Below are 12,638 nucleotides of genomic sequence, written 5' to 3' on the forward strand. Positions count from 1 at the left end.
GGTGTGGTGGACTTGGGGCGGGATAGCAGGGGGTGAAGGGATAGGGCAGGGATAGCATTAGGGGAAATACCTAACATAGATGACGGGGTGATGGATTCAGCAAACCACCATGGCACATGTATACTTATGTAACAAACCTGCAGGTTCTGCACATGTACCCCAGAACCTAAAGTATATTAAAAGGTCCCCCCCCCCCAAAAAAAAGGGAAAAGACTTACAGGAAGAATGCCACATGACAACTGGGGAAGAGAGGAAGTGCTGCAGCTGCAGAAGCAAAGGAATGCCAAAGGTCAATGGCCACCTTCACAAGCCAGTAAGAGGCAAGGTCAGGATTCCATGCAGAGCTGCAGAGGAAGCATGGGCCGGCTGACGCCTTGCTTTTGCAGGAGGCTCTAGAAAGTGTAAAAGAAAAAATGTCCATTGTATTAGGCCACCAGTTTGTGTTACCACATTAGAGAAACCCTAGAAAAAAAATATAACACCAAACTAAAATATTTATATTCTAAAGTGTATTTTAAGCACTGCAATTAAGAGTATTGAGTCTAATTTGAATAAACTTTTCTTTTTATAAATTTTCTGATTTTTTTGTCTTACATAACATAGAAATGCTAAAATAACAAGAAATTAAAACTGCCTACAATCTCAATATCCACAAAAGTCACTAACATTTTACAGTATTTGCTTTCAATATTTTGTGTATAAAATTTGTATATATTTTTATGAATGTGTATATGACTGCCCATTTGTGTATTCTGTATGTGAGAGAAAGAAAAGACATTGTGTAAATAACATATTACATTCCTCTCTCGCTCTTCTGTTCCTTTCTCCTGTAAATATTCAGAGAGCACTCTGAATGCCCAGGCACTCTCCTGGGTATGGGAATACAGTGCTGAATATATCAGGCAGCATGTACTGTTTTTATATGTTTTGCAATTTGACTCCTTATATAAAAGACACAGCCTAGCATTTCCAAAACTGTGTGTTAAAATGGAGCAACACAGGTTGCTATGGGAGAACATCCACTGGTACCAAGTCCCCACGGGGAAATTTGGGAAATATTTTAGGGAGGAAATCAAGCCTCAGCTGATGTCAGATGGATGAGCAGCAGTTGGCCAGGGAGAGAGAAGCAAAAGTTTTCAAGCAGAGGGAGCAGCTTAAATAGACTTGTGGGCAGCAGAGCACAGGACATATTTGACTAACACAAAGAAGCTCGGCATTTCCAGCATATGTGTAGAAGGGGGAGCAATGACAAGAGATGAGGTGTGCAAGGGCCAGGCCACGCAGGGTCTTCTAAATGCTATTTTAAAGTTGGATTCTCTTTAATTCGTTTGTTTATTTGTTTTTGAGACAGAGTCTTGCTCTCTTGCCAGGCTCCATGCTGGAGTGCAGTGGCGCCATCTGGGCTCACTGCAAACTCTGCTCCTGGGTTCAAGCAATTCTCCTGCCTCAGCCTCCCTCCCGAGTAGCTGGGACTACAGGCGCATGCCACTACATCCAGCTAATTTTTGTATTTTTAGTAGAGATGGGGTTTCACTGTGTTGGCCAGGATGGTCTCCATCTCTTGACCTCATGATCTGCCCACTTTGGCCTCCCAAATTGCTGGGATTACAGGCATGAGCCACTGCGCCCAGACTAAAGTTGGATTGTCTTCATACCGAGAGACAGAAAACAGTTCATGTAGACGAAATGAAATGATCAGATTTGCATTTTAGGAATATCTGTTGGGTAACCTGGGGAGTTACTGAAAAAGAGGAAGGCAGATGACATAACCCGAGGGAAAGATGATAGAATCCTTAAGTGGAGCATTAATAGGAGGAAAGAGAAAGTAGTTGACATTGGAATAGCAAACTTATTAGCTAAGTAAAAACACAGGGAGAGCAAGAGAATGATGGGGGTTAATCCCAGATTTCTGGCCTGGCCTACTTGCTGATGAGTGGTACCGGTCATGAGAAGGCACAGAAGACACAGGAAGAAGAGAAAGTTTGGGGTGAGTAAAACAACAGAGATGATGAATATTTGACGTTTTGAATTTGAAGTGACTTCAAGGCATCTACCTGGGTAGACATTCAGGGAATGTAGCTAACCCACAGTAAAGAATGTTGAGCCAGAGATTTGCATTTTGGACTTCTCAGTGATGTTTGACAGTGTTGAAGCTTTGAGACTAGACAAAAATGTCCATTAAGGATATGAAGACTGAAAAAACGATTGACTGAATTTGGAGGAGCACCCAGATTTCAAGGGCAGGCAGAGTAAGTGAACTTACACCAGGAACAGCAAAGCAGAAACCAGAACAGAGAAGATATCAGGAGACTTTGATGTTATGGAAGTCAAGTAGAGACTGCATGTCATGAGGGATATCATATATTTGTCATGATTCAAACAATTCGGTTCTGAAATAAGACTTAGAAGATCAGTGGAAATTTCAGAGAGTCTAGAAAGAAATATATAAATATATATGGGAATGTACTTTATGATAAAAGCAACCATTTAAATTGGTGGCAGAGAAGATGCATTATTTATAACAGTAAATGATATTGGGTCAAGTAACTATTGTATGGGAATATGTATACAGGATATAATTTTTCTTTTCTTATAGCAATACGATTTCCAGATGCACGAGAAATGTACTTAATTACAAAGTAAGGCATAAAAATACTAGTGAATTTTTTAAACAGTGTTGGGCTGGGGAAAGCCATTCTAGGCATGACATGAAGGCCAGGAGCCATGAAGGAAAAACATCCATATAGGCAAATACAAAACATCTCTACAGAAAAAAACGACACAAAATGCAGATGAACAAAATATGAGAGAAACCTTGCAATATATTTGGAAAAGGACTATCACCCCTGAGCATGAGGCTTTAAAGAGTCAGCAATAGTAGTGTTTGCCATTATTATTATTTATTATTTTCATTTTCTTTCCAGTACAGCTTAAAGTCCCCTGTCATCATTTTAACATGTCTCTCACTCAGAAGCATCTTCAATACATTTACTTTTTACTGTCCCACACTCTTGGACTTTTGAATACGTATGATAGTCTGTATTTCAAAAGCACTTTATAAACAAATGTATATATTTTTAAAGCCCTCAGAAACTAAATTTTAATATTCTGTCTATGTAATTCAAAACATGCCTGAGTTAAGAATTTTCCTACTCTGAATCACATAGTAAGATAACGGGAGGCTTTTCTAGCATGCTATGTTTTATGGACAGACACCAATATCAGTTAGTTTGCATGATTCCCCTACATGAATCATTCTCAGGGGTAACTTAGGTGCTTAAAGTGAATAAACCTCGGTTCTGAAAGAGATCATACAACTTCTTAACCTTCCCACCACGGTTTTCACATATTACTGGAATTAGACATCATTTATAATATTTATTCATTGTAAAAAGTCTCTGTCTTACAAAAGGAACATGTAATTCAAGAAACCATTTTAAACTAATATTTCATGATTCCAGTTTATTGAGTACTTAAAAATCTGTGCTTTTGAATCTCACAACAATCTTATGAGCAATGAGAATATAATTTTATAAGATCCTCATTTTACAAATGAAGCTGGTACGATTAATATAAATGATATAAATTGCCTAAGGACATTCAGCTAGAAAAACATCAAGCCTAGCACTCTAGCCTGTTTCATTATTTTTATTCTATCTTGTTTAATTACTTATATTTTTTGATCCCATGGTTACTATTACCTTTGCCTTTACAAAAGAAAGAAGCAGAGAGAGTGAACGTACATTAATTGCCACAAGATATTGTATCAGAAGACAGAATCGAATAGCATTAGAGTCATTGCTTTCTAATTATAAAATATAAACAGCAGAGAATCTCTAATTTAAAAACATATTGATTATATTTATCAAGATCCTTGTTGCTTTTAGCAAATATTACCCCTCCAAAATGGAGGAAATTCTGAAGGACAGTTCTACAGTGATCAGAGATTTTCTTGGAGGACCTAATTCCTGCTGCTAAGAAGGTAACACACTCATCTTTTCAAGCCCTTGGTTTCCTGACACATCCTAACTGTAGCTAATAATTCTTTCTCAAACATGATCATGTTGGCCTCTTTGACTATAGAAATTACAGAGGAAATTCATTATACTTTAGGAACTTGTTTTTTCTTTACATTTCTTTCTTTATTTTTTTAAAGCAAATGTACCAACCTCATGGTGTAGGTCATGTTGATGGAATAGCTAAAGAACTTTGTCTCCTCCCTGAAGAAGCTCACAGTGGAATGAAAACCATCAGGCAGCTCATTCAGTAAAGATAGCAAACACATGTATACATCAAGGAACGCAATACTAAAACAGATGGCACTAAGCAATCTCTTACAAATCCTCCCAAACCTATCAGTGTACGAAGTTTAATTATTACCGTGGACAAGACGTTCGTGCTAAAGTGGATCTAGAATTTCACCTACTTTTCTTCCTTACTTGTTTCATAATTTCCACTTTATATTTTAATTCATTCTTTTCCCCTTAGTATAAATGTATATATTAAACTGCTCGATAGATAACTGATTGAAGTAGGATTGTAGCCTTTTTTTCACAACACGTGATTTTGGGTAAATCCAAACCAATGCAACAGCAATTTTAGAAAAAAGCCACAACGGACACTATACCTACCCACATCGATAGTTATTCTTTCTCTGCCTGTGAACGTGTGTTTCTTATAATCACGTAGTGACAGGAACAACAAATGAGTCTCCCAAGGCTGCCAAGCCTAGAGCTGTCAGTGAGAGCTACAAAAACGGAGCCCCTGTGTTTGTGGCTTCCTGACTCACAGCCATGTTTTCAACACTTCTCATGATCAGTTGGGTTCAGTATCACCTATTATGTGATTTGCTGTTTAAATTCCCAAGTAATGCGAGCCTAATATTACCCTTAAACATTTCTTATTCTCCTTATTCACTTGTTTATCTACCTGTTCTTGAAAATAACTTTTCTTCCTCAAATAACCTTTTTAGCTTCACTTGAAATAAAGGTTGAGTGGTAATGAATTAGTCAGGGCTGTTTACTAACCTTCACAGCTCACTGAAGGTCTTTGGTAACAGAGGTATAGCTAAATAGCTAAATATAAGTAGAGGAGGGTGAATGTGTGTGCATGCCTGTATTTGTTTTTTAGTACTTTTTTCGCTGGTGCAGAACAAGTGCAACATGAATCAGGAAAAAAATGGAAATCACAAAGACTCTAAGATGCTAATATGCTGTGGCTGATGAGACATAAAAATCTGACCTGCCAAGCCACTGACAGCCTGCTCTCCTTTCTCCTCGGATGCTTTGCAAAGTGTCAGGACAGTGGCTGAAGCAGAGAAGCAGCAGCTGGATTCCCCTTCACGTTAATTTTACCTTCCTGAAATTTAACCACTTATCTTCTAAACTATTTTCTCTCTCACTTCCCCTCCAACACACACCAAACGCTCTAAAGCTACATCATCCTCAGAAACCCTTTCCCTTGTGTCAGGCCCAGTTTTGTCTTGATGAAATGTTTTAAGGATGGCAACCAATGGTTACGTAACAATCTCTCCAACTCAAAATTCAACCAAAAATTTCAGGATGCTTTACTCTGAAAAATAAAAATAAACTATGTAAATATTAAGACACATCTAATTTAGGCTGTGATGAACAAGACAACTGGTCGGTTAAATCAGCAAACTATATACCGTGATCATATATCTTATACAAAACAAACTACGTGTGTGTGTGCGTGTGTGTGTGCACGTGTGTGCATACTCTGAAATAACATACATAAATAGGCTAACAAAGGGTAGCATCCAATGGAGTGGGAGTATGTAAAGAATTCTTCTTTGATAATATAATAAATTTTATATTGTGCCTTAATTCTTATTATGTATGAACGTTTTGAAAGAAGCATAGATTATTTTTCTATCGAAAAATTAAGAATATGGAATTACATAACCAAAATTGAACGTATTACTAATGACACAGGAAGGCGCATAATTTTTTTAAGTTATCTGACCAGAAATCCTGACCCTCAGACATGCTACAGGCAACACTCTGAAATACAAACAGTATTTCAAAAAGAATAACAAGGATAAACATTTAGAATATGAATATTTTTATCAATTCTAATAACACATGAAATATTTAACAAAGAGTTTTGCTTCTAATATGCAGCAAACCTCTAAGTGAAGGGAAGAAAGACCGTCAAATATAAAAATTGTAGAAGATGGCACCATAAAAACCCCAGAAGGAAATCTAGGCAAGGAGTAGGCAAGGACTTCATGAACAAAACACCAAAAGCATTGGCAACAAAAGCCAAAATAGACAAATGGGACCTAATCAAACTCCACAGCTTCTGCACGGAAAAAGAAACAGTCACTAGAGTGAATCGGCAACCAACAGAATGGGAAAAAATTTTTGCAGTTAACCCATCTGACAAAGGGCTGATATCCAGAATTTACAAAGAACTCAAACAGATTTACAGGAAAAAAACAAATAAGCCCATTCAAAATTGGGCAAAGGATATGAACAGACACTTTACAAAAGAAGACATCTATGAGGCCAACAATCATATGAAAAAATGCTCATCGTCACTGGTCATCAGAGAGATGCAAATCAAAACCACATTGAGATACCCTCTCACGCCAGTTAGAATGGCGATCATTAAAAAATCTGGAGACAACAGATGCTGGAGAGGATGTGGAGAAAAAGAAACACTTTTACACTGTTGGTGGGAGTGTAAATAAGTTCAACCATTGTGGAAGACAGTGTGGTGATTCCTCAAGGCCTTAGAAATAGAAATTCCATTTGACCCAGCAATCCCATTACTGGGTATATATCCAAAGGACTATAAAACGTTCTACTATAAGGACACATGCACACGAATGTTCATTGCAGCACTGTTTACAATAGCAAAGACCTGGAATCAACCCAAATGCCCATTGATGATAGACTGGATTGGGAAAATGTGGCACATATACACCATGGAATATTATGCAGCAATCAGAAATGATGAGTTTGTGTCATTTGTAGGGACATGGATGAATCTGGAGAACATCATCCTCAGCAAACTGACACAAGAACAGAAAATGAAATACCGCATATTCTCACTCATAGGCGGGTGATGAAAAATGAGAACACATGGACACAGAGAGGGGAGTACTAAACACTGGGGTCTATTGGGGGGAAAAGGGGAGGGCCAGCGGGAGGGGGAGCTGGGGAGGAACAGCCTGGGGAAAAATGCCAAATGTGGGTGAAGGGGAGAAAGGAAGTAGAACACACTGCCATGTGTGTACCTATGCAACTGTATTGCATGCTCTGCACATGTACCCCAAAACCTAAAATGCAATAAAAATTTTAAAAAAAAATTGTAGAAGAAAGAAGTAAAGGTCTTTTAGAATTTTCAGAAATTCAGTCACTGTTAGAGATCTGAGGCCTCTGTGCAGAAGGTATTTGCTTTCTTACCCACCTAAATTGTCCTTACATTGAGCTTTAAGAAAAACTTTGACAGATAATAATTATATTTGTGGGGTACAATATGATGTTTTGAAATATGTTTACATTGTTTAGTGATTAAGCTAATTAACATACACATTGTTTAGTGATTAAGCTAATTAACTCACATATTTGTGGTGAGACCGTTTAAAATCTACTCTTTTAGCAGATTTGAAATGACGCAGTATTGCTGACTGTAGGCATCACGCTGTGCAATAGAGCTCTCGAATTGGCTCCTGCTGTCCAGCTATAAATGTTTACCCTTTGAACAACATCTCCCCTTTCCCCATCTTACCAGTCCCACATTCTCTGGCGACTACCATTCTATTCTCTATTCAAGGAGCTTGACTTTTTTAGATAACACGTAGCTTAATTCGGGGTTTTAAGCATGGAGTTCATAGTTCCCTAAAGCAGCACTTCGTAGAGAGAATTCAGGGAGTCTGTGAACTTGGGTGAGCACAGTTATTTCTCTATTTTTATCTAAATCTAACTGAAATTTAATATTCTTCCAATTACAAATGTCAACACCAACCCTGTTGCATCCGCAGTACCAGCAACTTTGGCACCATAAAAAGAAACCACAGGTATTTCTACATCATCTTACGGTTGTTGCATAGATCTCAAAATGCTATCAATACTTACGCATATTACCCCCTCAGAACTACACTAGTTGTTATGTCTGTTGCTAGATCTTATTTGTAATGCTTTAATAAAGCAGTAAAATTTGTTTTTAAAAATGTTTTGGCAACTGTATTTTATTATTCTTGATTCCCTTGAAACGCCATGTATTTTATTATATGCATCCAAAGATATTATCCTAAGAAAAGGCCTGCAAGCTTCGCCAAATTGCCAAAGAAGTCCATGGCACAAGAAAGTTAAACCCTCTTGTTGCCATTTAGTGTGAAGCAGCCCGTTCTCTTTAGATTCCTTTCCCGTTCCCACGTGGCCCTGTGGGTTCTACTGTCCAAGCCCTTATCATCACACTGTCATCTCAGTTTCTTGTCTACTGCCCTAATGACTGACATAAAACAGATGCACAAGAAAAGATTTCGCAAGTGAAAAGCAACAGCAACATGAAGGAACTGGGTACCCAAGGTAAAAAGAGAATTAATATGTGAAATAATCCGCAGCCTTTTCTGGATGCAGTCCCTATCAATACTGTTAACAGAACTGAATACTGACAGTTTGAAACTACTTTTATTGCCCTAAATATTACACTAAAGCTAGAAAATATTCATATTCTCCCAGTAAACAACATTTCTTTCTTATAGCTGTAACATATTATCCTTCTATTATATTTACAATATTATGTCTTTGGCCAGAGTTGTAAATATATGTATGTATCCACATAGACACATACATACATATCTGACTATATATGTTTATGCATTTTTCTCAATCTGCATTATAAACTCTTCTGGTGTAAGTAGTAAGGCTTGTCATGCAATTTTTTAAAAAACATGTTTTTTTTTTTTTAGTTTAACTGGAGGAGTGACAATCTGCCAGAAGCTGAGTGACGACCTCAGTTCAATTTTGTAGGTTCTCTTTATACTTAAGTATAACTGAAGATTCTTCTATCTCCCTGCTCACCCTTGACAAGAATTGCCTTTTGTCCTCCACAGGAAAGGAGGTCCTTGTAAAATACACAAACTTTAAACAATAAAGTAGCCAAACTTAAAAACACTTTTGAAGAAGAGAAGAAAAACTAATAATATAGTTCTGAAGAGACCAAATGTACGTTTGTTTGTTAAAGTAGAGGAATAGTCTTTGTTCCAAGAAGTAAATGAGATACTAACACTGGAAAGGGGGCATCAGATTTGTTCAAGGAATAAAGTGTTGATGCATGTGTTCGTTGAATTCCCAGCAATTAGAACAAAAAGTTCTATTAATGATTGAGAGGCTAGTTTCTTCAAGAGGAAAGTGTCTTTTTATTTTGAATCACTGAATTCACCACAATGTTTGATACCATATTTTACACATTGTAGGTACACAGTGTTTGTTAAAGTGAGTCAATGGTTTATTGTCTGAACCCACTTCTCATCACTGAGAAGGTATAAAACAGGACCACATAATGAAATAACCTCCAGTTACTCTTTTTGAGACTCAACTGCTGTGAGACACACTTAACACATGCAGATTCCATCCACTACTAGTAAGACTTTCTGAAGAGGCTACATGCATTAGCAAATCTATTGTAAAAATGGCGAGACCCACATGACTACATTTTTTAGACATACATTCAATTACTAACTGCTTTGCAAAAATTATTGCAATTTTTTTGTCTTAACAAGTATTGCAGAAGATCAAGTTTTTAAATTTTCCTTTGCCCGGCAATTGGTATTGTTAGCGCCATGTTTTCCCAGGCATTTGAATCAAATTTGTGTAATAAAATCTACTACTTATGCTATATTCTTCTCAAATGACCTAATTGATAAGAAAACTGAAATAAAATAACTTCCATAGTGAAAAGGGGTTTGGACCAGGACTTCAATATCTTGGGTTCTAACACTAATCAATCACGTGACAGTATTTCTGTGTATGCCATGTGTACTGTTATATCCCCTTGAATTTCTAAAATTTTTTGAAACTGAGAAGTCTGAAAGGGAAGATAAAGTTGTTACGACGGACAGTCATCTGGCTCGGTGCCGTCACAGACATCACTTCTAGCTCCTTAAGCATAACTACTTTGAGTCCCATTTGACATCACATGTCAGGACAGGATCAGTAAAGCCCCAGATTATAACCAGTTAACTCGACCTGGAAGCAATGCTCATTACCCAACAACTCAGTTAAGCTTATTAAAAGGTTCAAAGACAGCTGACACACATGCACTGATATTTCTGAATATGCACAAAAAAAACATGTAATGGAATTATCGTAAGTATAAGCAAGAGATGTGACTAAGACATACCACGAAACATTTATGTTTTAAAAATTATATATGGCCAGGCGTGGTGGCTCACACCTGTAATTCCAGCACTTTGAGTGACCAAGCTAGGTGGATCGTATGAGGTCGGGAGTTTGAGACCAGCCTGACCAACGTGGTGAATCCCCATCTCTACTAAATAAAAAAAAATTAGCCAGGCGTGGTGGCACATGCCTGTAATCTCAGCTACTTGGGAGGTGGAGGCAGGAGAATCACTTGAATCTAGGAGATGGAGGTTGCAGGGAGCCAAGGTTGTACATTGTACTCCAGCCTGGGCAACCAGAGCGATAATCCATTAAAATAAAAATCATGTATATGCTTCTGGAAAACAGAAATCTATACAGATTGAACTGGAGTACTAAAATTAAAGACATCCTGCTTTGGCTACATTTAAATCTGGGGAGCAAAGAGACATGAGGACCGTTAAGAAAAGAAATTGCAGCTGGAAGCAAACATCACTGTGTTGATCATGTGAAAACCTGACCCGCACAGGCCAGTGCGTCAGCCTACCAGCACACATGAGAGCAGCACTGCCAAGGACATCCCTTCTGTCCATTTCAAGGGCTGCTATCCTCTAACTTGGCATTTCTCAAGGTTTAGTGTGTGTAAAAATCAATCTGAGGATTCATTTTGAGTTTATATTCCTATACCCATCACCAGAGATTCTGATTGGACAAATCTAGAGATCAGGACTTTGACAAAGCTACACTTCACTACTCTCCATTAAAAATAAAAATCCTCAGCTGATCATGACATGAGAATTCTGGCGATCATATTTTGAGAAATGCCATTCAAATGTATGTTGGAAAAAGAGAGGGTCATGGTGCTGGATCCTTCTCTGTGGCTAGGGTGCCCCGTAAACCTGAGTCAAATACGCTGCCCCTTTGTCTCCAGCTACTAGGTGTGCCTTCACTTTAGTTCTGAAAGTGACTGTCTTTCAGCTCTGAAATATCCAGAACTACTACTTCTTGATGATCCCAGAGACAGATTGCTGCTCGCTCTGCAAACGCATGAATGAATGTGAGCCAAGTCACATTTGCCTCTATTGCCTCATCCCTTTGTTCTCAACATCACTCCCCTTAAGATTGTGCAAGCCTGTAATCCCAGCACTTTGGGAGGCCGAGGCGGGTGGATCACGAGGTCAAGAGATCGAGACCATCCTGGTCAACATGGTGAAACCCCATGTCTCTACTAAAAAAATAAATAAATAAATAAATAAAACACAAAAAATTAGCTGGGCATAGTGGCGCGTGCCTGTAATCCCAGCTACTCCAGAGGCTGAGGCAGGAGAATTGCCTGAACCCAGGAGGCGGAGGTTGCCGTGAGCCGAGATCGCGCCATTGCACTCCAGCCTGGGTAACAAGAGTGAAACTCCGTCTCAAAAAAAAAAAAAATTGTGCAGGTCTATTAGATTTCAGCAAAGGAGTGGTAACTAAAGGCAAATACAGCATAGAAAGGGGGACTGTCAAACCTAGGAACACGAAACTGATAAATCTTTTAGAAAAGTTGCATTTCGGATTCATCTAGATTCTTTGTTTCCCTTTCATTCATGACTGCATTTTCCAAGTGTATAGGTGCACCTCTTCCTAGGGAAACTATGGCATCTGGTCCTGCCCCTCAATATAATGCACTGGATACCACAATCCTCAAAAGTCCAAAATTTCCAAAGACCGAATTGTAACATTGGTGATGACTGTGTCTGTGGCATTTGCATACTAATTGAATTGAATTGCTTTCTAATAATTTGCAATCTCTTTGATAGCATGGATCCTACTCTTCTCCCCTTTTAAACCCTCATACTGTAGGCTTTCACATGCAATAGTCCTCATAGATGACAGTGCAATTCAGTGTCCTGGAGACCTGACAAACAGAAGCCAGGATGGGTTTATCATCACCATTATTATTTTGCCCTGAAGAACGAATGTTGTATTATTAGCCCCAGAAAGTTAATGAAGCAGACTCCTTGGGTATTTCCATCAAGGTCACTTCAACACAACAAATAAAGAGCCCAAACTACGTCACATAAAATGACAACCATTTTCTAAGGTTTCGCTTAAAGAGTAGAAATAATTGAGTGGGTTCAATGCTATTTTTAAGTGTTATATATTCACTAGGAATTTACAAGGAGTCTCGTAACTAAAAGTACAGGAAGAACAAGTAAATCCCCTTAAAGAACATTGAATCCTATGACTACCAGAGAAACCACTGATCTCAGCACATTTTAATTCCAACTGGCAGTGTTTGCAGGC

At 38.2% G+C, this 12,638-nt stretch overlaps 1 long non-coding RNA gene across 1 annotated transcript in view; it reads right to left on the minus strand.

The window, feature by feature from the left end:
* Nucleotides 1-220: 220 nt before the first annotated feature.
* The window catches only part of LOC144579645 (uncharacterized), a 124,320-nt gene continuing 111,902 nt past the window's right edge, over nt 221-12,638 (minus strand). The window contains exon 3 of the long non-coding RNA XR_013527780.1: nt 221-392. This is a non-coding gene — a long non-coding RNA (uncharacterized LOC144579645). The remainder of the gene's footprint in view (nt 393-12,638) is intronic.

Source organism: Callithrix jacchus, chromosome 15 (assembly GCF_049354715.1).
Source record: "Callithrix jacchus isolate 240 chromosome 15, calJac240_pri, whole genome shotgun sequence".
Taxonomy (NCBI): Eukaryota; Metazoa; Chordata; class Mammalia; order Primates; family Cebidae; genus Callithrix; species Callithrix jacchus.